A 27235-nucleotide genomic window follows, 5' to 3' on the forward strand; every position below is an offset into this window, starting at 1 on the left:
CAATTTTAAACAAAGAACAGATGAAATCTGTCTTCTAAAGTAAAGTGGGAGCAGCCTCCAGCAGCATTTGTAAGGAACAAAAAACTTCTTGGAGAAGTCGGGAGCCATCTTTCATGTTTTCATTATTAAGCCAGGTGAAATGAAAACCAAATCTCATTTCTAAATGACTCTGCTGGGACCTCTCCTGTGTTGTTTCTATTTTAAAGTAAACTGCGCCATTCTTCTGTAGTTAAAGCATACAGTGGAAATATTGAATGTCAGTATTTAAAGTTTTGTTTTTTGCTTTTTAACTTTAGTTGCTATCTTAGGTACTTTTCTGTTGCTGTAACAAAACACCATGAGCAAGGCAACTCAGTAAAGAAGCATTTCCTTTGGGGTCTATGGTTCCTGAGTCTAGAGTCCCTGTCCCTCACTGGTGCTGGAACAATAGCTGAGAACTTATATCTGAAGCACACGACAGTGGCTCAGCCTCTCCAGCAAGGCCACGCCTCCTACTTTTTCACCGTTCAACAAACTTGGGACCAAATATCCAAACATATGAGCCTAAAGAGGCCATTTTTATTCAAACGACCACAGACAACCATTTTGTTACTTCCTTTTTGAACATTTGATAACATTAGCTGGCTGTGGATATCCTACTGTGAGAGGCAGTTTGTGGTGCACCCACCTTCCCCATTCAGAGGCTTCCTTGGAGCCCAGCAGTAAAGCGCCAGTGACTAGAGTACTGCATCCAAGTCCTCATTCACGTGATGTGGGCGTGGGCATGAAAATAAAGTAAACTTAACACATTAGATCATGGTTTGGACCCACCAAGTCAGTCTTAATGGTCTAGGTGAAATGGGGAGGGGACAGGGAGCCTTCACACTGTCCGATTATAAATCAGCATATGTGCCTACAGTTCTAAGACTGTGATAACGGATTTTCTCTACCCTGTCAAGATCACAGCCTGCCTAACCTGCTGAGTGTACGGGATATTCCTGGAGATGGCTTTGTCTTCGTTCAGGCCATAGGCATGCAGCTGCTGCAAGAGCTGCTTAGTCAAGATTCAGACATGCACATGCACACTCTCACACCCTCACTGCACATCCCTGTGTTAGGTGCAGACATACAAGAGGAGGTTTGGTTCAGGTTGCAAGAAACATCTGGCATAGGACTCGCCTTGTGCCTCTATTTCAAATGCTGCTGCAGCAAGCTCAATATGAGAAGTATACACGCACTCACACACACACGCACTCACACACACACGCACTCACACACACACACACACACATGTTCCTTGGGTACACTGCCTGCCCCCAGTACTTGGGGAGACCTGAACCATTAGCAGGTATCTGGGATCCCATACCTTTCCCAGGATTTGTGTATTCTCTACCTGAAGCTGAGGTCTTAACATAGAAGGAGCCATCTTTTATCATTCTTGAGAGAAGGAACCATGTGCCTCAGCTCTGGAGATGGCTGCCATTCATCTTGACCTCTGGCTGATCCGAGTACCACAGTGGTATTCTTCAGAACTAATAAAATTGCCAAATGCCTGAGATGTTTTAGGGACTGCTCATGCTTTTCCTTTGCCTTCCATGGCAAACATTCGAGAAGGAGGATTGAAAAGTTCGCAGTCGAGTATGCAAGATTATAAATCTGCGTAGTTACCTCTGTAGAGGAGCACGTGCAGTAAGGTACGACCCAGCCTGTCTCCAAACGAATCTCGAGACTTTTTTCTTTGCCTGTTTTTGCTCACCACAGAAATCAAATGTGGTCACAGGGACCAAATTATGTATGATACCTTGGAATATACACAAATCTGAGAACTGTAAAATGCCAATTAGGCATTTGCTTGGCTTAATGCTTTAAGCCTTTTTAAGTACATCTCCATGTATCATCATTATAACCTCACAGTAGCTGGGACAAGCAATTACTACCTTTTGACATGATAAAACAGGTCTGACACTGTGTGAAGAGGAAATAGCAGAGCCAGCCTTGAAAGTCTGGAAGGATTCCCACTCGTATGTATTATTTACACACACACACACACACACACACACACACATACACACACACACACACACACACACACACACACACACACAGAGCTACTGAGAAGTGATAAAATTTGCCAGTGTCAATAATTTCTATTCTGTGTCTGTAATCATGATAGTTAAGTTCAGTGTTCACCTCATAAAAATGGGATCAGAACACTTGTCCCGAGTTTCTGTATTACTGTTTCTTGGTAATAGATCTCCACAGAAGGGGATATTGTGATCCTACACGGAATCAAAGCAAGATTTCTAAATCATTCTTCCATTCATCCATTCAATCAATCATCCTGTTAGAATGATGTTGGTATGAAAATCCCAGACCTAGAGTATGGGGACATAAATTGTGCTGCCTCTCATGGACACAGTCCAATTCCGAATATTACTGCAACCTTGTAAACTTGATGTCTTTTAAAGCAGGTAAAATAGATCTGAGTGTTGTTTTCCCCTCGTCTTTGTCCTGTGTGGTACTAAGTTTATACAAGCTATTTTCTGCTAAGTATGCCCCTCCCCTTGATGATGACCTTTCTCACCCACCTAGGACCAGGGACTAGTGATGAGGGACCAGTAATACATTAAGACATCAGCCATATATAAACCCAATTTGCTGTGTTTATGTGAAATTCCCACTGCTGTTTAATTCCACTAAATTGCATTTTTATGTTAACTTAATAAGCTAATATTTTATGAACTTGTAAGATTGAATATGTGGGATGGAATCAATATTTCTGATAATTACTTGATGGGGGTGGAGAGTTTCAGTAGAAAGTCATTTAAAACTTCCAGGCTGGTATTGATTAAAATTAGTGGCTTTAAGAGCTAGAATATCTAATTTGCAGGGTTGGGTTTTTTTTCTCCTTATGGTTTATTCTACAGCTTAGGTTAAAAAGAAAAAATGTCGCCCCAGCATTCCTGATAACATTCTGCAGGTAATTTTCTTTACTAGATTTAGCCAGTAATTTAGAATTGGTGTATTCCGTAGAGGATGTTTTCAGGTTTATTGCTGCGATTTAACAAACATGTCTGGGATGTTGTGCTTCTAAGGGACATGTTCTGTATGTCTCCCTTTGTAATTATTAGAATCTGTCTTTGTTTCAGCACTCATTGAGTACATGGTCATTTCATTCAGGAATTTCTTAGATCTGAGTACAGTGTGCTATAGTCTGCTCCTCCCCAATTCTGACTGCACATCAGAATATATGTGTAAGACATTACAGGGATAATCTGGATGAGCTCCCTGTTAGAAAACACAGGTTCCAGTGAGAGTGCGGAGTCATTGTTCACTTGTTTCTGTGCCACCCCCGATGACAGAAGCACAGTCTGTGTCATTGGTAATACCCTTTTATAGAGAGGGAAACTGAGGCCCTGGGAAGTTAGGTAAGCGTTTCCAAGGTCATTTTCTAAACGCCCAGTTTCTCTACCAAGGTGGGCAGGCACAAGGCACACACTGTTGCAACCTGAGCTGTTCGCCATATTTAAGATTGTAAATAAAAACAAAACTTAAAAATGTATGTTTCGCTAATTGTGAGGACATGGGCAAAATGAGGTGAATGACTTATCTAAGGAGCAAGAGCCTGACAGTCCAGCCTCCACATCTGCTGTGTGTGCCTCAGCTTCTCTGTAGAATAAGATATACTTCTTCCTTCAAGTAGGAGGATAGCAGATTGTTAGAAAACGTATTCCTTGCTTCATTGAAGATGTGGAGGGCACTGGTCAGGTCACAAGCTGCTTATTGTCTCCCTGAGTGACTTTGGGTATTGGAAGGTAACAGTTTCATAAGAAATGTTTCTGCTGTCAGGAAACAGCCTGCCCGTCAGCTTGCTCAGGAAAGGAGCACTGCTGCTCAGGAGAAGCACAGTGCCGAATGTCTCCCATCTTTACTTGCCATCCCCAACCAGCTAACTCTGGTCAATAGCACTGCTTCTCCATAGGCTTTGATGTAAGACCATGGTACTATTAAAAGATGGTGGTGCCTTTAGAATGTACAGCCTAGAAAAAGGAAGTTACATCGTTGTGGGACGTGTACCGGGAATATTAGAACCCTAGCCCCATCCTGACTCGTCGGTTCCCAGCCACCTCTGCCATGCTGTGTTCTGCTGCCACAAGCCCAGAAGCAACAGAGAAAACCAGAGGTTTATAAAACCTCGAAACTTGAGTCAAAAAAGACTCCTTTTTGAGTTGATTTTCTCAGGTACTGTGTCACAGTGAAGGAAAAGTACTTTGAGTTTGTGGCGTGTCTCTGAGTTCTTTCCCATTTGTGGTAACCTGGTAAGCATAGTTTCGCTTATGTGTTGCATGAATCCCTCCACTACCGCTAGGTGCTACAGACCGTGTACAGTGCAAAGGCGAATCCCAAGAGGATGTTGCCTTCCTAGACCCTACCACCTAACCAGAGTGTGAAATTACACTAACAATTCTCAAAAAGGTCAAAAGTGGGAAATACCAGTACAGAAGGATATGGACAAACACACATCTATGAAATGAGTCTGCCTCGGTGCCTGAGGAATTACTTGCTGTTTTGTATACATTTGTCTTAGGGTTTGTATTGCTGTGAAGAGACATCTTGACCCTGGAAACTCTGATAAAGGAACAGATTTAACTGGGGCTGGCTTACAGCTCCAGAGATTTAGTCCATTATTGTCTTGGTGGGAAGCATGCTAGTGTGCAGGCAGAATTCATGCTGCAGGGGGAGCTGAGAGTTCTACATCCAGATTAGCAGGCAGCAGGGAGAGAGAGACACACTTCCTCCAACAAGGCCATGTCTCTTCCAACAAGGCCTCATCTCCTAGTAGTGCCACTCCTATGGGCCTATCGGGGCCATTTTTATTTAAACCACCACACCATGTGATCTTATTACCATAGTATCCCCAGAAATGGATTTATTTAATTTTTAGGCGAGAAGTCAAACATCCAAGAGTAAGGGGATGTGTTCCTGATGCTGCAGCTCATAAGTAGAGGCAAAACTTGGGTTTTCTTTCTTTTTTTTTTTTTTTATCTTTATTAACTTGAGTATTTCTTATTTACATTTCGATTGTTATTCCCCTTCCCGGTTTCTGGGCCAACATCCCCCAACCCCTCCCCTTCTCCTTCTATATGGGCTTCCCCTCCCCATCCTTCCCCCATTACCACCCTCCCCCCAACAATCACATTCACTGGGGGTTCAGTCTTAGCAGGACCCAGGGCTTCCCCTTCCACTGGTGCTCTTACTAGGCTATTCATTGCTACCTATGAGGTCAGAGTCCAGGGTCAGTCCATGTGTAGTCTTTGGGTAGTGGCTTAGTCCCTGGAAGCTCTGGGTGGTTGGCATTGTTAGAACTTGGGGTGAGAGCCCAGATGCTTTTCTGTAGGTAAGAGGGAACAGTGGGTGGACCTCAAGGAAGTGGCCAGGCCAGCTGAAGCACGCCTGAGTGGGATGCTTGTGTGGAGGACATGTGAGAGCGGGGTTGTGGGTGACTCAGCAGACTGGTGCTCAGATACTGAAGGGCAGACTGTGGAGAGGGTAATTATGCTGACAGCTAACAGTACGTGTCTATGCTCCAGGCACCTACCTTACACCTCCCGTCCTGGAGAGGTGGGTGTACCTCCATTTTACGTAGGAAAAACGACCAAGTTCAGCAGCTTAACTGAGATTCGACAACTAGAAAGGAACACAGCTGGTATGGCGGCTTCAGGCTTTGTAGGGCAAGAAGGAAATGAGGTGCTACAGGAGGGGAAACCGTACTGGAAGGGAAGACGTGCAGAGCAGATCTGGCCAGGTGTGTTCACTTGCCATTCAAGACTCGGGCTGAGGCTAGAGCTGCTTTCAATAAGTGGCACTGGCTCGCCGCCATTAAAATCACTGCCACAAGTCCACACAGTGAGCTGCAATAGAACACATGATTGCCATGTTTCTGCCCCTTCATACCCCATTTGCCTGGAGTACTGGTTAATTTCTGAATGTTGGCAAAGATTCGAAGATAGCAGAGACACACAGGTCTCCTCATTGCCTCTGTGCACAACGGTTTTGCATTTAATGTTTGCTGTTTTTTATATTTATCCTAGAGGGTAACATAATTGTTAACACATGGATAGTTTGCTTGTAGGAAATAAGTCATGCCACAGGATTGACAAACTTATTTCCAGGAGGAACTACCAGGGCAGCATGGCCTTGGAGTGGCTTCCATTTGCACACACATTTATATCTGTGATTTTAGATACGATTGTTCCTGTACCTGGTCTTTACATATACAGATTATTTTATAGCCTGCTCATAAATTGCTCCAGATTTTTCTATCGTGTCATGATTTTATTATTTCAGTCGCTGCTCATAGGAATGTGTATCCAAAGCTCTAGCCATTTACCCCAAATTATTTTGAGAGATACAAAACCCCTGGAATATCCTGACTTCCATGACCACCAAAGACATTCAAAGCTTTTCAGATTAGTTTTTCTCCATCTTTAGTATAGCTTGGGAAATGTCTTTCCAAAGTAGCTGAAAGGACAAGTGGTGTGAATTATAACGTTGAAAGCAGACATGTAAGGTTTGAATCCCAGCTTTACAGCATACCTTTTGACCTTGGCCAACTGAGGGAATTCTCCCTCACTTCAGGTTTCTGAGGGATAAGGAGCCAGACACCGTCCTTGATTCCTGTGTGCTCTAGGCCTGGAAGCAGTAATGATACTCAGAGGCTCTCAGGCTGGGATTGGAGAGCCCCTTACGAGAGGCCGCCCTGGCAGGCATTCTTCCCAGCATGCCTTTCCCATGAATCTTGGCTTCTTACAGGTACACATTTTATGACCTTGGTACCTATTTCACTCTAAAACTGAGACATCACTTACATTAATGGAAGCTTCATTAGTTATAGATCACTCAGAACTGTACCTCCAACAGAAACTAAATTGGTTAAATATCAGTCACCTAGTGATTCCTCTGAAATGTGTCACCCTAAAACCTAGAAGTAAAATAATTAATGGGAAAGCTTAGGTTTAAAGTACAATTTTGAAATATCATGTCAGAAAATGAAAATTAAAGGAGTTATTTTTAGGGGGGTCAAGAAATGAAAATTTGAGTTCGAAAAAAATTAGAAAACATTTGATGCTCCCCTTGGCAAGCATTGTGAGTGGCAAGGTAATTCTATGTCTATGTGTGGTCTACCTGGCAGCCATGCCATCATTTTCACATGCATAGAAATGAAAAAAGGCTCAGGTAAGAAACTGTCTTCAAGAAGTATCGTTTGGGAAGAGTTGTTTTGTTTTTTAATCAAGAACAATTGTATTAGTTGGAGAGAAAAGCCACATCACAGCAAGCCACCTGGGACCCAGGTACCTGACAGAGGGAGAGATGGGATAAGAGCAAAGAGAAGGTCATGGTTGCTGAGTTTATTTTTTGCTTATTTCTTTTATTAAAAAATACGTGTATGGGTACTTTACCTGCATGCACACATGTCTGTGCTTTACATGTGTGCCTGGTGCCCATGGAGCCCAGAAATGGCATTACATCTCCCTAGGCCTAAAGTTATATATAAGAGAATAAGAATGTTCTGGGGTCTCATGGCTCCCTGTTGCAAGGTTCAGAGCTGATTTTTATGATGACATAAAAAGCACACTTCTTACTTGCCCCAAATGGAGTAAGAGGTGGGTTATTCTGCATCCAAAGTTGAGTGGCCAGGACACAGATTTAGATTATCCCAAATTCTATGCTCCAAGGTATTAACACTCTCAAGAGATTGTCACAGCATCAGAACAGAGACACTCAAGTGGAAAAGCATCAGGCATGGGGCAAGGAGGCTGGGTGGTTACAGCAAAGCGGGGGACCCAATAACATTCTTATTTCTAGGGTTGGAAGAAAGTATTGATCTACCAAAGCATCTGTCTTAGTTAGGGTTTTACTGCTGTGAACAGACACCATGACCAAGGCAACTCTTACAGGGACAACATTTAATTTGGGCTGGCTTAGAGCTTCAGAGGTTCAGTCCAGTATCATTAAGGTGGGAGCCTGGCAGCATCCAGGAAGGCATGGTGTTGGAGGAGCTGAGAGTTCTATAGCTTGTTACAAACAGGAGAAGACTGACTTCTACCCAGGCAGAATAAGGTCTTAAAGTCCACACCCATGATGTCACACCTACTCCAACAAGGCCACACATCCTAATAATGCCACTCCCTGGGCCAAGCATATTCATTTCATCATAGCATCCCAGAAGGTTTCATGTGATAGTCACAGGATGGTAGATCAGACAGTGATCCTTGAATGGCTACTAAAGGGGATGGCTATAGAGCTACAACATTCCAACTCTTCACAGTCCTGAAGTGTTAATCTGTCAATCCACTTTTGTAGAATATTCAGTTTAAGTGCAGTCTCCTTCTAGGGATTGTAGTGTACAGTTACTTGCTCAAAGTGTGTGTGTGTGTGTGTGTGTGTGTGTGTGTGTGTGTGTGTGTTTCTTCCCAACCATCACTGTTACCTGCCACCTAATCTGAAACTGTTTTTCCTAGCTTGCTCTCTTTTTCTCTCATCCATATTTTTGCCCCTCAGAGCATTTACAAGAAACTGGCCTTGTTTGAGGCTTGTTCACGTGTTGGCCCATATCAGGACTGTCCCTCATAGCACCAGGGAGTTATAGCCTTGCTAATCACAGCTGTGGGACTTGGAAGGGCCTCAGCTTCTCCCTGATGTCCTAAGTAAGTTTTATGACACTCGATGGTTGACTGCAGGGCAGAGTGGGTCTCTCTTACATAGGCTAGGTGGACCCAGGTGCTGATGTGCACCCAGGTGAATCTCAGGACCAGTAAGTGTTCTGAAGGAGGACTGCCTAAGAGGACTTAACACACCTTAGCTGGGTGTGTTTTCTGAGCAAGTAACAGACTTGAGTAGAGGTGGTGAACGAGCCCTGGAGAGAAAAGTGGGAAGAGACGCATTAGGTGCCCTGCATGAGGAAGAGCTTGACCAAATCCAGGAACTAAAAGAGAATGCTGGGGTTGCTTTCCTATTCCACTTGGAAGGGAAATTTCCTAGAGCCTGTGACTGCCAACTAATTTACAGAAGAAATCTGTCTTCAGTGCGATGTTAATGAGACCTGGAGCTTCCAAGGAAATCAAGTTTAACAAGAACCACACTGTTACTTCCCTGGGAAAATAAACAATGAAGAAAAGGGGCCTCGTTTGATCCTTGGTTGACAGCCTCTGACTTAGCTTCCCAGTACCCTTTTGGGAGGAGAGCAGGTAACTTGAATCCTGTGCTCTTTCTGCCTTCTTAAAAGATTTAAAGGAATCTACTCAAAACAGAGGTAGATACAAAACCTGGTTATGCAAATCCTAGAACTCTGTAACCTGGGCAGTGTATTTTGTATACAGTAATAACCCACAGTTTCAACTATAACCTCGTAGTGATTTTTAGAAAGAGGCTTACCATGGTCATGACATTTGCAGTGACATTCTGAAATGATTGTTACTTGGTAGCCTAATTGGGTTCTTTATTATCTAACCCAAGGTACAGCTAGACTGTGACTACACATTTGCTTCTTGGAGCAGTGTCCTAGTTAGGGTTTCATTGCTGTGAAGAGACACCATGATCAAGGCAACTCTTACAAGGACAACATTTAATTGGAGTAGTTTATAGTTTCAGAGGTTCAGTTCATTGTCATCATGGCAGGCAGCATGGCAGTGTCCAGGCAGGCATGTTGCTGGAGGAGCTAAGATGCTCTATCTTGTTCCAAGGAGAAAGAGAAGACTGTGTTCCAAGCAGCTAGGAGGAAGTCTCTCAGAGCCCACCCCAACAGTAACACACGTACTCCACAAGGCCACACCCTCTAACTGTGCCACTCCCTGGGCCAAGCATATTCAGACCACCACAAGCAGTTAACCTGATTAAAGAAGAGAAAAATCCTAGCATGGCCTTGTTTCCCTGAGAAAATCAAAGGAGTTTATATGGAATGTAAACCTATATTTAAATTGTTAATAAACAGGATTATTTTTCTTGCTTAAACACAAATATCTCAGTAAAACTTAACTACTGCCACCCAGTTGAGAACATTATTAAAGTAGAAAATCCCAACTCTCTCCAGATAACCAGTAGCCATAGTTTCACTTCTGGCCTTTGGATTGTGTGTCCTGACTAGGGAAAGCTCCTGTGAGAGCTGTTGTGAGCTCACTGTCAGTAGTATCGATAGACATTCAATGCCAGAGCTCACTGACTGGCAGGAAGTTCCAGTACACCCGCCTTGATGTCTGAGATTTAATGAGTGATCGAGATATCCTTTGAGACTGTGGCCTTTAGCAACCATAGGGTCTTTTATTCCTGTCTTCATTACTGTCAGTTCTTCATGCCACATTTCAGATAGTAATTCACAAGAGTGGATGGTTACGAAAGGGTTAAAGATGGATTCCTGGAGAGAGAGGCAGAGGGCCATGAAATGCAGAGTCACTGTCTATGGTTAGGTAAGCTATTAAGGAATCCAGTTTGAGAGCTGCTGCAGTGCCCCAAGCCTGACACGTATGACCACTGAGGCAAGACATAGGACCAGGTCCAGGTGCATAGGTGAATGGGCTGTCAGAAGTCAAAAGGGCCACATAACGCACTGTGAACATAGTGGAGCTGAAATTCTAGGGATAGCCAGGCGTTCTCTGCCTGTCAGTGCCCTATGCAGGCACCAGATGGTCAGATGACAGGTCGGTGGCCTCACTCTGGCAGTAGAGGGTATGTATTACTCTTTCTGGGATATCTGGGTGAGGGAGTTGTCCTGCTCTGGTATCATGGATGAGGCTTCTCTGATAGGATTTTATTATGGGCAGCACCTGTGTGCTCTCAGTCTCCTTCAGGCAGTTCATACATAGTAGAACTTGTACCTACATTGAGAAGTAGGTAAAATTCCTTTCCTCATGGTTCATGCGTGCAGGTGGTGGTGTCTGTGCACAGACAAGGTGCGGTCATTCTGCCTCAGCGTTTGCACTCAAAATGGAGCCAACTGTTGCTTTGTAAAGGAGTCAGCCAGGGCACAGCCTGAAGGCCACTGTATAGAATAACTTAGAACTGGGCAATAACTTAGAGCAGGTCACAGTATGATTCTAGGGGACAAATGATGACAGAACATTCACAGTGATCTTGGCACTTTTCTGCAAATTGGTCCAAAGTGACTGTGCTCTGCCCTGTCCCTCTTCTCCATCAATTTCTGATATAAGAATGTTACTGGGTTGGGGATTTAGCTCAGCAGTGGCCCTGGGTTCGGTCCCCAGCTCCGAAAAAAAAGAAAAGAAAAGAGGGGAAAAAAAAGAATGTTACCGATTCTATGATATGAAGTCTTGGGATAGTTAATATTGGATACCTGATGGCCTCAATGTGGCAGTATCCATCAGCCAAACAGAAAAACCTGTGACTCATGTCTTCTTCTTTCATTACTTGTTTTAATGGACACATGTTGTCTGGGTTCCTGGAGATACACGTTCACCATTAATAAAGCGGCACCAGTACATCAAGGAAGGGATTCTAGCCAAGTCCAGCTAAGTGACTTATTGGGTTTATTAGGGTTATTTACAGGAGCATGTGTGGCATAAGCAGCTACTCCATGAAGAAGTCCCCAGTCAACCTTATAACTCCCATGTGCTCTAGCCCGCTACTCAGCCAGAGCAGGAAAGAGCCATAGGCAAGTGAGATCTTCCTACTTGCCCACTCCTTCCACAATCAACCCTGTGACTCTGTGTATTTCATTGCCATGCCTGTAATCAGTTGTATGTAGGTCACCACAACAGCTCTGTCTAACCCAGAAGAAAGTGCTTCACTACAGTACATAGCCATTATTTTTATGGGGTACAGTATGACATTTCAATACATATGTATCATGTGTAGTTTTTAAAAGCATGGTTGTGTCCTCTAAAGGGAAGTAAAGATTTTCTATGGGTCCCAACACTAGTGCCCTCTACACTAGTTTTGTTAGCAGTTGTGTTGCAGAACTGTGCACAAGCCATTCCCTAGGCAACTACTCTGTATCAGTCAAAACTGATGGCACAGGGCCATGTGGAGACTAGATTTCCCTGGACACATGGGAGACTTGAACATTCTAGCGCTTTGAGGGGAGAGTGGAAACAGAAAGAGAACAGCCTAGAACAGGTCATCAACAGCATCGTCTACCAGAATGGGTCCATCACAAGTGGTCCAGGAGCCTGTGTTCAGCACATACAGCAGGAATTGCCTGGAAGCAGGAGTGAAGCATGCACTTGATTTTGAATCCAGCCTCTCCCTTACTGGTTCTGTCACCCTGCACAAGACCTCAGCATCTCACTTTGCACTGATCAAAATGAAGAGCACGGTATCTCTTTTAGAGGATTTTTGGCGTGATAAATACTATACCTAGCACAGGCCGTGTTCTCAATAAAGTCTAATCCTAAGGACAGGACATAATCAAGGCAGCCTCAGCAGTGTCCAGCATTTGTTCTAGGACTGAAGAGGGTGGGAACTAACAAGCAGTGGTGTAGGAGTGTGTGAGACACCCTGTGCTCCAGCCCAGAGAGGCGGACAGAATACAGTGTTGGAAACACCATATGCAGTAAGAGAGAATCAAACTATTTCAGGCAGTAAAGCGATAATACTAAATGTATATGTTAGAGAAATTGCTGTACCAGGAAAATGCAATTGTAGGGAGTTGATAATGAGGCATAATATCCAGGTAGAAGACCTGCAAGAGCTCTGAGAGTTGGCAGAAGGGATGATGGTGAAAACAAAGGTGGGTGGTAGGATCATGTACACGCTGGGCTAGGGGTCAAGAAGGAACTCGGGTCAAGCAGTCAGTACCATGAGAGCATTATTTGTGAAGCCATGGGGATAAATGAGACCAGAGGTAGTCCTGTTTATTCTTATGATTATTAATAAATAATATTTATTAAAGACGTTGGTGAGTTTCTGGCGCTCTATAGCACTGCCTATTAGTATGCATGAGGAATGTTAGTATGAAATGAATTTTCTGCTTCTTCTCAGCCATTTCTCCTGTGATTTTTTTTCCCCCACCTATTGCTTTTCCTGTAGATGAAGCTTTTTTAAAAACTCTGTGGACAAGATAGTGTTCGCTGTCACTGAGAAATACCACAGCTATCACCCTCCCTGTCACAGTGATGAAAAGCAGGGGCAGGAGTTAGGAAGACTCTGGGTCTTAGTTCTCACCCATTTCAGTTCTGACTCCTAGGGATTAACCATAGAAAATGAAGGCATCCCTGGTCCTCAGTTTCCTCTTCTACGAAATGAGGCCAACAGCACGCACTGTGTAGAACAGTCAGTCCTACAAGCCCCTTCAGTGAAGCATTAAGAATGGCTGGGGTTCACCTGGCCTACAGGAAATGTCAGATGTTAACACTGATAGCCATAACTGTATTGTCTTTCCTTTGTGCAGACATTGTATATATGCAAGACTCTTGCCTATCAGTTAGCCAGATGTTTGAAATAGCATGTTGGTGTTTCCCACAGGGATGTACCTGATCTTCCCCTGATCCATAGATGCTCTCTCCCTGCAAGAAGAGAGAGCCTGACTTTTTGCCTCTTGTTCTAAATACAACATTTTTCCTTCTCTGGGAGCCTGTCCATTGAGCTTGTGGCCTGCTGTAGCATTTGTGACCACCACACAATCACATCTTACCAGGCACCAGGCTGACTGCTCCACACCAGTACTTGGCCAGATCCCGGCCTCTGCATTTGCATAGCCCTAACTCAGTGTTGTTGGGAACAGTGAAGCAATTTCCCAGCTCCTGCTGCTATGGGTAGCTGGGGTTCTCTGGAAAAGATGGAGAAAATCTGAAGAAGTTTATTTGACATGAGTCTAAAAAAAAAAAAAAAGTAATAACCACTTTTCCTTGTGGAAACTGAGTCAGGCATTGCCTTTCCCAAGGCCAGGGTGTGACAGTGTGTTGAGAATGAAATTGGGGGACAGCCAGCATGGGGGAGGCCCCAGACGACTAAGCCTCAAGGAAACTGCCTGACAGGCATTTGCTTTTCCTCACACGTACTCGGTAAGCTGCTCTGAGGATGTGGTCACATCAAATCTCTCTCCCCGCCTCTAAGCATTTCTTTTTCTGGGGTATGGAGCAGCTCTTCAGGGAAGAAAAGCAATTTGATGTCAGGGACTCCTTTGAGCCTTGGGAATTAGGCCTCAGAACCTTGGAATTGGAGCTCAGCTGCTGCTAGAAAATACACTGTGAATGTTTTATTCAGTAATGCATATATAACATTGAGCAGAATCCAAATACATAAATCACTTATACAATAGCTGTTAAGAGCTACCTGCCAGCATTTCCTAACACACTGCTGGACTCACTTCCAAGGTCCTTTACTGCCATCTGCTGGCCAAAAGTTTGTTTTATGTTGGTAAATTTCTACTAGTTCATAACCTTATGCATAGTTTTTGAGATTCAGAATTTTCTGAGGCAAAATTCCCCCCTCCCGCCCCCAAAATGTACAAGTGCCTTGTTTTTTAAGAATTTCTGAGAGACATCCTAGCACTCTAGAAGTGTGACAGACAGAGAATGGCAACAGAGGCAGTTTCTCCTTCCTCCCTTGTTTCTCGGTGTGCTTTTTCTGAGCCATCTAAACCAAGGCCCCATTGGCCTGCATCGCAAAGATATACTCGGTGTATCTTAAAATGGGTCCTGCAGTTGTCACACTCCGCCTCCCTACACTCACCAATTACATCGATGAGATCAGAATCCTGAACATCACAGCAAAACCTACCGACAGCCAGCCACCAAGAGTCTTCTAGAAGTGCAAGTCTGGCCCCTTCAGTGGAGCCCCTGGAGACTTGAGCAAGTCACTAACAGATGTCGTTGGAGCCTCCTGAAGTGAGCCAGCATCGCCCCAGTGCCGTCCTGTACATGAAGTGGGAGCGCACTGGTCTTTGCTGCTCTGAAACATGCAGCATCTCAGCTCCCTGCAGGGCCCTGAGATAATGAGCAGGAGACACCTAAAATAATCCCTAGAACGAGTAGACCATGTTAAGCCACGCTAGAGCAGGATCCAAGGGGTGCTGTTAGAAGATGGCACTTGCTGTGCAGACTGACATATGAGGGTTGGGGGTGCAAATGCCTAGGTACTCTATAGTGAATAAAGACTTTGTAAAACAGAAAATGACTCTTAAAATCTGTGTGTGACTGTAGTACAAAAGAGATGTAACACTATCTTTTGATACAAAGGATGTTATTTTTCAAATTTAAAGGAGAAAAAATGAAACATGGCTTCTCATTTTCTCCAGCAACAGTAGAAGAAAGTGTGGAATGGAGGAATAGTAGAGGTTAAAATAACGGTGTAAGGTAGACTCTCATCCCAGGGATCTCATGTACACATCATTGCTGTATAATAAATGATCTATCTGATGGTGGATTGCAATGAGAATCTTCATTCATATCACACTCTACTTCTGCAAGTCAGAAATACAAACATGACTTGGAATACAAATACAACATGTTACTCCATGGTGACCAGAGACCTGAAAGCTGGGTCCCAGGTCCTCATGTTCACTTGTTAGGTAACTGATGCTGGCTGGCAGCTGAGGGACAGGCTGAGGATTTCAGCCACAACACACAAGCCTGGCTCTCCCTGTAGCCTGGCAGCTTCCCAGGTCTGGAATTCCAAGAACGGGCCAGGCAGAAGTCACATTACTTCCAGTGCCATGCAGTACACTTCTGCTGTCAGGGTGTAAGGTCAGCGTCATAGAGCCTTTGGGGCTTAACACTAGGGTCTCTGTGGAGGTTTAAGTCACACTGGGAGAGGGACATTTAGGGCACAAGTCTGTCCTTGGCAAAACCGTCTACAAGGCTTGTTTTGTACATTACTGTTGTCTCCTTGCACACACAGATAACCTCACAGATATGCCACAGGCCCTTGGTAGCCTCAGACCCATTTTCAGTTGGTTGGGCTAGTGGGGCAGCTTTAGATCCAAATCGCTCTCCAGTTTGCACTCTGACCAGGCCCAAGGCTGTCTCGACCTTACTTTCTTCAACCTGGAGAGAGAAAGACTGGGGCCCAGCAAGAAACTCCATGGTAAAGGCACTTGCCAACAAGCCTGAAAACCTAAGTCTGAGGCCTGGAACTCACAGGGTACAGGGAAAGAACCAACTTCGGCAAATTGTCTCTTGACCTCTACAAATGCTCCATGGCACACATGTATATGCACACACACAAAACAAATAAATGTAACTGGAAGAGAGTGGGGAGGTGGAGCTCAGTGATAGGTTGCATGCCTGTGAGACACGCACATGGCTTTGCGTCCCATTTCCAGTGTGGAAGAAGAAAGGCTGAGCTCTAGTCACTATCCCGTCTATAGTTAAACATATGTCACCAGCGGTCCCATCTATAATTAAACATATGTCACCAGTGGTAGTACAGGGAGAGTTCAGAAAAGCCTCCCTCAAATTCTAAAACACTCCTGGTCTCCATATCCCCTCAATGCCTTCATGATCTCTAAAATTCCTCCCATGTGCACTGGAATTTTGGCCATCCCTCACTGTTCTGAAATTTCAGTTCCCTGCTATGTGAAATCCGGCCTCTCATGTCTCATGTCAGTCAGTAAACATTTTCAGAATGAAATTCTCTGTGCAGTTGGTTACTATGGGTGTGAGAGCCTTCAAAGGAAGAAACCCTGTTCTCGGGGGCTCTCGCCAGGCTACTTGAGATGTTTTCTTGATGGAACTTTATATGCTTAGAGTGGCTTTTGTGGTCGCCTGGCATTTTACAGATGAGGGACATGATTTGCCCAAAGTCAAGAGGCAAGTTAAGTGGCAGAGAAAACCAAACTTCCATTCCTGACAGCTGTGCACTTTACTGTTCATGTGATTGCCTTTAACCATGGGGACCTGAGCCACATCAGTCTCCTACCTGTTGCTCTGCATTCCCAGGAGGCAGCCCTGTGTCACTGTGTGTGTCTGCTTACATGTGACAAGTGCCTGCACTTTTATAAAGTGTAGGCTTCCATACATGAACACTCAAGATTGGAAGATTAAAAGTACAACATATTGGGCTGGGGATTTAGCTCAGTGGTAGAGCGCTTGCCTAGGAAGCACAAGGCCCTGGGTTCGGTCCCCAGCTCCGAAAAAAAGAACCAAAAAAAAGTACAACATATTGTAAACAAAGAGTCTCGATCACACATGGAGGCCCTTGATATGATTTCCGTGAAAGCTGAAACTGTTGAATATACAACTGTTTTTAAAAGCAAGCTGATCAGCTTTTAATGTAGGGAGCTTGTTATGTATGAAGTAGAAGGCAGCACAAGGAAAGCTTTCTTGCCAGAACATAACATAAGTACAACAAGAAGGTTCTGTGTCTACAGTTGAGTGTATCGCTGTTACTTATGGTAAAGCACACCTAGAATCTGTCACATTAATAATCTTGAATTATATGTTACATTTAGCAGACCTTAGGTGAGTGAACTAGAATCCCAGGAACAACCAGCTAGGACAAGCTAGCCTTCATGTACACAAGAGCAAGTCAGCGAAGTTAGGCCACTTTTCTGAACCCAGTTTGGGGCTCTACGTGCTTTGGGGATATTTGTGATATATGTGCAAATCTCTTGTCATCAGATAATATGTTGTAGATCCTACCAAGTGTCAGTCAAGCCTTTAAAAAGAGCATGTGTAATATTAGCTGGGATTATCATTAAAATGTCAGCCAATACAAAAATCTTAAAGCCAGCCAATGATATGCCTTTACCTAATCCTCCTAAGTCTACTGATCCAGTTTTTGTATCTATAAATGCAGTGTCCTGCCATGTCATGTCTTATGTCCTAGGTAGGACCTGATACTCAGGTCTGATTTTACGGTCTGCCTTGTTGTGGTCAGCATATTAGAAACAATGCATTTGCTGTGCTTCTGGTGAGGAAAGAGTTTGAACTTTGACTCTGTTTCTCCATTAAATGAGGTGAAAGTGCAGTGTGGTGCCTGGGAAGGCCATGTGTACTGGACTAACAGGCCTGTCTGACCAGCTCTGCTTGTCACCTGCTGTCGTCATTCAGAGCTGCCTATTTACCCCATTGTCTTTCTGTCCCTCCAACAGAGAGAGGTTTTGGGTTTAATTGATAAATAGGTGTGTGTGTTTGCAGGATACAGTGTGACACTTTGATATATGTGTGTGGTAGCTTGGTGTTGGGAGCATTCAGCCTCCTTCCGCATAGTTTTGAGATACATTGTTATAAATTATGGAGACTGCTGTGAACACTAGAACTCAGTCCTCCTATCAAGGTGTACATCCACAACCATTACCCAACCCCTCTCTACCTACTCCCACCTACCTAGCCTCTGATACACACCATGTGCTACTCTCTACTCCCACAAGTTCCACTCTTAGCCTAAACATATGAATGGAAATACATGGTATTTTTCTGTCTGTGACTAGTTGGTTTTATTTATCATAATGTTCTCCAGTCCTACACATGTTGTCGTGGGTCACAGAATATCATTCTTTTTATGAATAAATGGTATCCTGTCGTGTATATACAACTGGTCAACAAGTATATGAAAAATGCTCAACATGAGAGAAGTCATGAGAAAAATGCAAATTGGAACCACCATGTTTCCCACCTCATTCCCAATTAGAGTGGCTATTACCAAAAAGACAAGCAAATGCTTAAGCAGGTGCAGAGAAAGATCTCTCATGCATTCCTAGTGAAATGTGAGTAGGACAGCCTATAGAAAGAATATGGAGGTCCCTCCAACAACTAGAAGCCAGTCCACTGTATGCTGAGCTATGCCTCTGTAGGTACAGGCCCAGAGTCAGTGAAATCAGCGCCATAGACACCTGCACTCACATGTTCATAGTGGCCAGCAGAGCCAGCCAAAGTGCCCTGAGTATATGAGTGGTTCTGGACTAAGATGTGGCGGTGTTATGTAACTTTTAGGAGGTGGAGCCTTGCTGGAATGAATACATCACTGGGAGTGGGCAGCCTTGGGGCTTATAGTCCCCTACCACTGCACCCGTTTCATCTCTTCTGTTTTCTGTGCAGTTAAAATGTGAATCAGTCAGATGCCTGCTCTGGCCAGCTGCTGCCATGCAGTCCTCACCATTGTGGACTCCCCCTCTGGAAATGCAAGCCAAAATAAACCCTAAGTTGCTGTGAGTTGTGTATTTCATCACAGCAACAGAAAAATAACTAATGCAAAAGAAAATGTAGATGTACATATAACACAGATGTTAATAGTTATTTCCTCTTGTTAAATGTTAAAAAGACATCAGTGTCCACAATTCAAGTGCCTAATTTAAGTGTCTGGACTGCAGTAGACATTCAGCATTGAGAACCTTCATCTGACTGCTCACAGGGCTTTACCACTTGAGAGTCCAAGCAGGACTGTAGAGAGCAGAGCATGTGGGTCCAAAGGAAGGATGCTTCCGGCTTTCAGCTCTCCTCTGACACCTCTAGCACTTGCTCCTATATGACATCACAGAATCTCCTTTCCCTTAAATCGCAACGTTTGTGGACTTATGTTTGTTTTGGTTTTCTTTTTCCTAGTTAATTTCCATCTTCAAACCTCTGGTCACACCTATCACATGTTGGTGTTTTCTCCAAAGTAGAGTGGGGAATACGATGGGTTTCTTAAATAATGTACAACTATTCCCATATACTATGTAAGGGTTTGGGGCAGTTTAGAAATTATATATACTAGAGTCATCATTCATTCAGATAACTGAGTACTAAATTAGTAAAATAGTTTAATATCAGTAAATACGATAATGTATTAACTAGTGTTGAAAGGAGTAATAAAGATGACTTTTGAAATCATGATACTGTATGAAAGAAGCCATAAAGGACTCTCTGCAGTATGGTTTTGTTTTTATGAACAGAATAGAGAAACCAGAAATCAAAAAGATTAGTCATGGACAAGTGCTGAGAGCATTCAGAAGTTGGAAGAGTCACGTATTAGTCAGCATTCTAAATAATACAACTAAACTCCTGAGTCAGGCTACTTTATAGAAATGATGAGAAGGGTTCATTTTTCATGGTTCTGGAAATGAACAGCATGGACCAGGCTCTGACGAAACACTAACCCACCAGGATCTCATCATGAGGAAATCCATGACAGTCACAGGAGCTTCTCCCAGTGGCATCCAGACACATCCGAGGCCTTGTACACGGCTGGTAGTTAGATTTGGTGTCTAGCCTTTTGCCACTATGCAATGAAGAACTCGAGATTAAATTCTTTTATTCATCTGAGGAAACAAGTTAAAATTACAGTAAGAGGCCACATAACAAGTGTGATGAGTCTGTCAAGGGTAAAGAAAATGTTCTAAGATCAATTACAGTAAGGTACGCACAACTGTAATTTTACCCAGCACCATTGCTTTCTGTGAAGAGTCCTTTAGAAAGAGAAATGGATAGTTGGTGCAGGAGTCCACAGGTCCTCAGAGCCATATAGCTGTACATTAGGAGAGGCGGCAAGGGCCTGTGTCAGTTACCCCAGCTAACACCAGTGCTGTTGCAGAGGAAGGAGTCTCTACAGTGGGGCTACGGGTCAAATGCCACTGACACAACATAAGCAGTAACTTCTACAAGACTGGTGTCACCTCCCGCGTTCTGAGGCTTTGGTGTTCCATGATATGCTCAGCAACTGACAAGAGCATTGTCATCAGCCATGCTTCAGACGTACTCTTCTCCACGACCATATCTGACCTTCTACTCCTTTTCCAGTCCAGCCCCATTCCACAAGGCAGCAGGAAACTTTGGACAAGTCATCTAGGAGGATATGTTATAGAATTAGCATATGATCCCATCTCTACTGTTTATAGATACCCCAGAGAACTGAACCAGTGTACAAAGGAACATCATTCTCAACTCTTTGTCAGCAGGTGATGGATTTAAGTTAAGGCACAATGGTTTGGGTAAAATTACAGTTGTGAGTGGGGACCGATGGTCTAGGAACACAGTGAAAGGTCTGCCTTAAGAGGGAAAGAATGCTGCCACAAGCTGCCAGGTGAGTGAACCTAGAAAGACCTTGCCAAGTGAAATACACCAGTCACAGAGAACACGTACTGTGTGAGTACTCTCATACCAGGTGTCTAGACTAGTCAAACTCGGAAACCAAGAATAAAATGGCAGCCACTGAGACCTAGGAAAAGAGAGTGGGAGATTAGTGTTGAAGGGACACAGTTTCAGTTAGTAAGGGTGAGATGCTCTAGAACGCTAGTATATAATATATAATATAATATAATATAATATAATATAATATAATATAATATAATATAATATCTGCCCTAGTTACATTCCTATTGCTGTAATAAAATATGCCCGGACATACGAAACTTAAGGGAGAAAGAGTTAACTTTGCCTTACAGTTCCAGGGAGATGTAGTCCATCATGACAGGGACAGCAGGAGGCTCAGTGGTCACATGGCATCTGCACTTACTGAGCAGAGAGAGAACAGGAAATGCCTGCCCTGCTCCAGGGGGACACACTTCATCCCCTGAGGCTCCACCGCTCTAAGGTTCCACAATCCCCCCACTCAGAGCTAGCAGCCGGGGACCAGTGAGCCTATGGAGACACGTCACCACTGCGTGGAACTCTTAGTGCCCTAGAACTGTACAGCTATGCACATACACATCTTACCACACACAGACACACCCAAAACATAGCAGTAGGTTTATTTCAAAGTTAAAGATAAAAACTGCTTTTAAGTGGATCCAGCCAGAAAACTTAAAAGGAGACTCTTGTCTTTGAAGAAGACTGGGCCTGAGGCATGCAGAGCCCCACCTAGGGATCGAATTCCATTATCATAAAAATCTTACCTGCAGGGAACCTGCAGTGCCCTGGGAACACAGTGAAGAAGATGAGAGTTTCCTGTTTGTTACTTTCCAACGACTTAGAGTTTGGTTTTATATATATTCAGATGTACCAGAAGAGGGCATCAGATCCCATTACAGATGGTTGTGAGACACCATCGGTTACTGGGAATTAAACTCAAGGACTTCTGGAAGAGCAGTCAGTGCTCTGAACTGCTGGGCCTTCTCTCCAGCCCTGAGAGTTTGTTTCTTTAACTTTCTCTTCCTGGAAAAAAATTAAGTATATCTACAAGACAATAATCTAATAAGACAGGGGCTGGGGATTTAGCTCAGTGGTAGAGCGCTTACCTAGGAAGCGCAAGGCCCTGGGTTCGGTCCCCAGCTCCGAAAAAAAGAACCAAAAAAAAAAAAAAATCTAATAAGACATGTTACCCAGCCAGCATTTTAACAGTTACATGAACAGGGCCACAACTCTCTTATCCTGTGTTCCTGCCCACATTCTCCCATATTATTTTGAGAAAGATTTTATCATTCCATTGAAAATTATTTTAGTGCTCTTCTGAAAATAATATACTTCTAAAGTATAACTTCAAGACTATCATCACATTAATAAATTAGTAATACGTAAATGTTTACATTTTCCTTGTACCACAAATATAATTTTTCAAAATATGTATTTGAACTAGGATTTTAAAAAATTAGGCCTCAGGCTGGAGAGATGGCTCAGCTGTTAAGAGCACTGGCTGCTCTTCCAGAGGTCCTGAGTTCAAATCCCAGCAACTACATGGTTGTTACCAGCCATCTGTACTGGGATCTGATGGTCTCTTCTGGTGTGTCTGAAGACAGCAACAGTGTACTAATAGACATAAAATAAATAAATCTTTTTAAAACGGGAACCTCTCAAATGTCTTTAAAAAGAAGTTCATAGGTTCCACTTACATATTTTTTCCTCTTCTTTTCTTTACAGTTTGGTGAAATAGACAGCTTTAGTGTCCAGATTTGCCACCCTTGTCATTTTTTGGGCTTTGAGAGCTGTTGTTGTTGTTGTTGTTGTTGTTACTTGGGTTGTATAAAAATTGATAGTTGATATTAAACAACCTGAGTCTGAGTCTTGGCCTGACAGTAGACCTAGGAAGATTCTGCCGTCCTGATGAGTGGAAAATAGCTCATTGTTTCCTAAATAAGTTCTCCATGGAACTGCTGTCTGACCAGCAGGCACACTCCAAAAAAGATTAAAACAGGTGTTTAAATAAAATCGTGTGTGTAAACGTGCAGAGCAGTACTATTTACAATGGCCTAAAGAGGGAAACAGCCCAGGTGGCCGTACCATAATCTCAGAGTCATGAATACTGATGCGTACCAAAAACTAAGTGAGTATGACACATGGGTGGTTCCATTCATGTGGAATGTCCAGAGAGACAGGAAGTAGGCTACTGGCTACATGTGTTATGAAATATAACGCAGCAGCAGGGCTAAGGGGGGTACCTGATGGGCCTATGCCAAGATGTCCCCCGAGAAATCATGCCATGGAACAGACCTGGTATAAGAGAAAATTTGATGGCGAAGGGATGGGAATAAGGACCTGGAGAAGGGGTAAAGGCAGACAGAGTCATGAGGGCAGAAAAAGTGGGGATAGACAGGGACAGGAAGGACAGAAAGAGAGAATGAGAGACCAGCCAGGAACACATAGGAAGAGAGAGGGAGAAAGACTAAGACACCATAGTGGAAAGGGAGAGAGGGGGAGACAGAGAAGTAGGGCTGGGATGGCAAGCAGTCCTCTTCTAGGCTGCCCGGCCACCTGCATCTGGTGGCGGTGCAGGTGATGATGTAATCTATTGCTAGGTGCCTGGAAGGAGGCTAGCAGAGTTGTCCGTATGCCAACAAGGTGTATTTTTAGAAAACGTGATATGTAAACTACACCCCAGGTCAAATGAGTCCTGGTCTTCTGTGTGACCCCAGCATCCACGCAGTCTGAAGTTCTCTGAAGTCCTTCCTGCACAGGATGGAAGGCGTGGGGTCACAGATGGAGAGGGTGGACCAGGGTTTCCATGTTGCAGGTGAAAGCAAGGGCCTTGCAGATACTAGGCCAGCACTGACCGCTGCGACACACCTCCAGCCCCAGGAGGACTCTGAGCCTTCATAGCACATAGTAGTGCTGACCGCATGCCAGGCTGTCTGCTGCTTCTAGAGGATTCCCAGGTTCCTCTGTTCAGCTCCTATCAGACAGTGAAGACTATCCGAAATCTGTAGCACCCATCATGTTCACTTTCTTATCCTTTCTTAAAAAATATTTTGGAAAGCATGAGATAAAAATAATCAGTCATCATACCCTCCCATGATCAGTTTTCAGTATGACAATTTTCTTTTACTTTTTCCTGGTGAATCTACTCAGAAGCTTTTCTACCTTTAGAATTTTCAACAAATTTAATACTATTTTTGTGAGTGTTTGTTCATGGAAAATCACAGAGAAGTCAAATGGGAACTTGCTCAGAAGTGTGAAGGGAAGCCAGTCAGTCAGGGTGATCTCTCCCACACAGCTACAATCCAGGTGGTATGTTTGTGAGCACAGAGGGCTCTCAAGACATGTTCTTGGAATGGCTGTGGAAATGAAGAGGGGGACTGAGGCATCGCTCCAAGTCCTCATTTTTGTGACTGTCAGCCAATTCACAGTGGACCGTGAGATCTTCAGACGTCCTCTCTGCCCCTGCAAAGGCAGAAATGATGGGTGGTCGTTTTTATCGGCTGTCAGTCAGCAGGCAACCTTGTCTCTTTGACTTTCCTCAAGGGGAGTGAGTGCAGCTACTGTCAAACCTGACAGCTTCATTTAGTCTTTAGTGATTGGTGTGCTAGAGACAGGGCTCATGTCTATGAGGCCACTGGGTGCCACCCCAGTTTGAGCCAGTTTGGGTAATGTGAGATGAAGGTTGCACTGTCTCCAAGATGCAGTTCTGTGAATGATGACAGATGTCATAAAACACTGCCTTGCATACAATGAGAAGGAACCTGTATTTGGGTTCTACTTCTGTTTTATTGTTCCTAGAGTAAACTATTTCTCCTCCTGGGAATCAGCAGCTTCCTGATGCTGCTTCCATTGCATCCCCTCTCCTAATGGAGGGCTGATGGGCGGTCCACCAAGACAAATGCAAATGTGTAAATGTCACTTCCCCTGTTTGCTTGCTGCCCTGTAGTTCTGCAAGTGTGCCCCACCAGGAAAGCTGAGCCAAGGCAAAGAGCACACAGGCCCTTGATGTACTGCATACATCACCCTCCCAGTTCAAAAACAAAAGTCAAGGTGAATATGGTGAGTCGCACAATAATACAATGTGTAATTTGCCATCTTTAAAAAAAAAACTTCCTAAAAGTTAAATTATTTTAAAAGATAACATTTATGTGTCTTTCAATAGAAATACAATAAAATGTATAAATTCAAACCAGCCATAGAATCTTATATTACCTAGAAATAATATTTTTTAAAAAATCAGACAAGCTTAGTTTTAGGATTCTGTTGTGTTAAACTCAGTGTGTCTGAAACAAGTCTTGGAAACTCTGCGTGTACCTTACACTCACAGGCCATCAGAAACCGAACAATGTCCACACCAGATTGCTAACCCAAGGAAGCAAAGCCCTGGCCTCACAAGGACCACTGGCATTTCAGGCTCCATTTTTGCCCTCTGCCCCATCCAGAGTAACTTCCTGCAAACTAAGGGCTGTGGGCCTCTTGCTTCCCTTGAAAGGAGGGGAGCCTGAACACTGACCAGCAGCCTGTCCCCACAGACTACGCTCCACCTCAGTGGAGCAAGATCTCACATAGGAATGGGGTCCTCTCAGAGGCCCTGCCAGGCAGTCTGGCTTACACTGATATTTTTCACGGGGTGACTGTTGTGGTGTGCTCTACAATGTGACTGCTAGAGGAGGAGATATGGGGGTGGGGGGAGCACAGTGAGTCAGAAGGGACCCTGGATTGTAATGTCATCTTGCCAATGCTACACCACATGACTGAAGTCCTTGAATGTCACTCACAGCTCCCTGTGGGCCTGTGAGCAAGGTGCCACAATGTAGCCAGTGCAATCCTGTGGGCCCCGAGGACAAGGGAACCTCTCTGGGTAGCCAGCAGGAGAACAGCTATAGGAACCTGCCCACTGACACTTCTGGTCCTTTGTTTCTACTGTTTCTCAGTCTCTCTAGCATGTGTGTCATTGACGTCAGAAATGAGGGCACAGGAAAGGGACCTGCTGCCAGCGGTCAGCATCCTGTTAGGAATAGTTTGGGATAGAATGCACCCAGAGAAACTTCCAGAAAGCACTGGGTGTACAAAATGATTGAACAAAGCCAGAAAAGCGGACACTCTCTGTGAATCATGGGGAGCTTTTGCTTCAGGCACTTTTGAAAGGGACCAGGAAACAAGGGCATTGCATAGGCCTGAGTCTGAAAATGAGTGTGACCCTGACTCCTACCCAGAGTCTCAGCACTGACTCCTCTGTGAGACTTTTTTTTTTTCTTTTTTTCGGAGCTGGGGACCGAACCCAGGGCCTTAGCGCTCTACCACTGAGCTAAATCCCCAACCCCCTCTGTGAGGCTTTTACCTTTGCTTGGGTTCTGCTGTGTTCAGAACTGAGGAAAGCATGACTCTCAGTAATGACCCCTCAATTCTGGAAGCCCACAAAGTCTAAGACCCAGAGAATCACATAAAACAGTGCAGATGACAGAACTGTTCCCTGTGCTGGGCCGTTAGCAGCTGGTAACAGTGACAAACAGAACGCAGCTAAAGCAGAGAGGTAGGCTGGAGGTCTGCAGTGGTGTGAGCAGGGCTGGCCTTTGTCCTGAGCAGCTTCTCGGAGCCCGCCTTCTCATTCACCCTAACCATAGTGGTTCTGAGAGTACACAGTGAGAGCGGCCTGGTGCCCCCGCGGCCATCACAGACGCTCCCCAGAGCGGGGTACAGACAGATAGTCAGGAGTATAGGCATACTTTTTTTGCAACCTACTTTTAATAAGGGTTCAACCTCTCCTCTAGCCAACCACCCAGCAGAGGTAGAAGAAAAAGTTATTAGGATAGCGGGGAAATGAACCTGTTCAGCCATAGTTCTTTGGGAGTGAGCTTGATCTTCTTGGGCAGCAGTTCAGTCCTGTAGTAAACGCTGTTCAGGAGTTGCAGACCAGTCCTCCAGGCAGGCAGACACCAGGCACCAACCAGCAACTGTAGTTCCATCCTGAAGAAACTGCCAGGCTCGCTAACTGGCCTAAGATGAGGCTGCAGGAGCAGCAAGCTACTGCAGGAACCTCACAGGCAGTTCTAGGGCGAGCATCTCTCAGTGTTGGAGTTATCACAAATCGAGCTCAGCAATGCTATATAAGGCAAATCAATACATGCCTGTCATTAGTGAAGAATATGGAGGCAGAGCAAACCAAACCAAAGCTCAGTGCTCCTCTCCTGCTGTCTGTGGGGTCATATTTATACTCCTTCATCAAGAGTCCTTTCACGTGTCTGCTATAGCCA

General features: G+C 44.3%; 1 protein-coding gene and 1 long non-coding RNA gene across 3 annotated transcripts in view; one reads left to right on the forward strand and one right to left on the reverse strand.

The window, feature by feature from the left end:
• Lyrm4 (LYR motif containing 4) overlaps nt 1-27235 on the forward strand; it is a 115427-nt gene that overhangs the window by 74833 nt on the left and 13359 nt on the right.
• On the reverse strand, nt 19776-27180 carry LOC148000091 (uncharacterized). Its single transcript, XR_015641573.1, has 3 exons — nt 26808-27180; nt 22679-24443; nt 19776-20696 (listed from the first exon to the last, which is right to left on the reverse strand). It is a non-coding gene; the product is annotated as an uncharacterized LOC148000091 (long non-coding RNA).

This window comes from Rattus norvegicus, chromosome 17 (genome assembly GCF_021556685.1).
Source record: "Rattus norvegicus strain SHRSP/BbbUtx chromosome 17, alternate assembly SHRSP_T2T, whole genome shotgun sequence".
NCBI classification, from domain to species: Eukaryota; Metazoa; Chordata; class Mammalia; order Rodentia; family Muridae; genus Rattus; species Rattus norvegicus.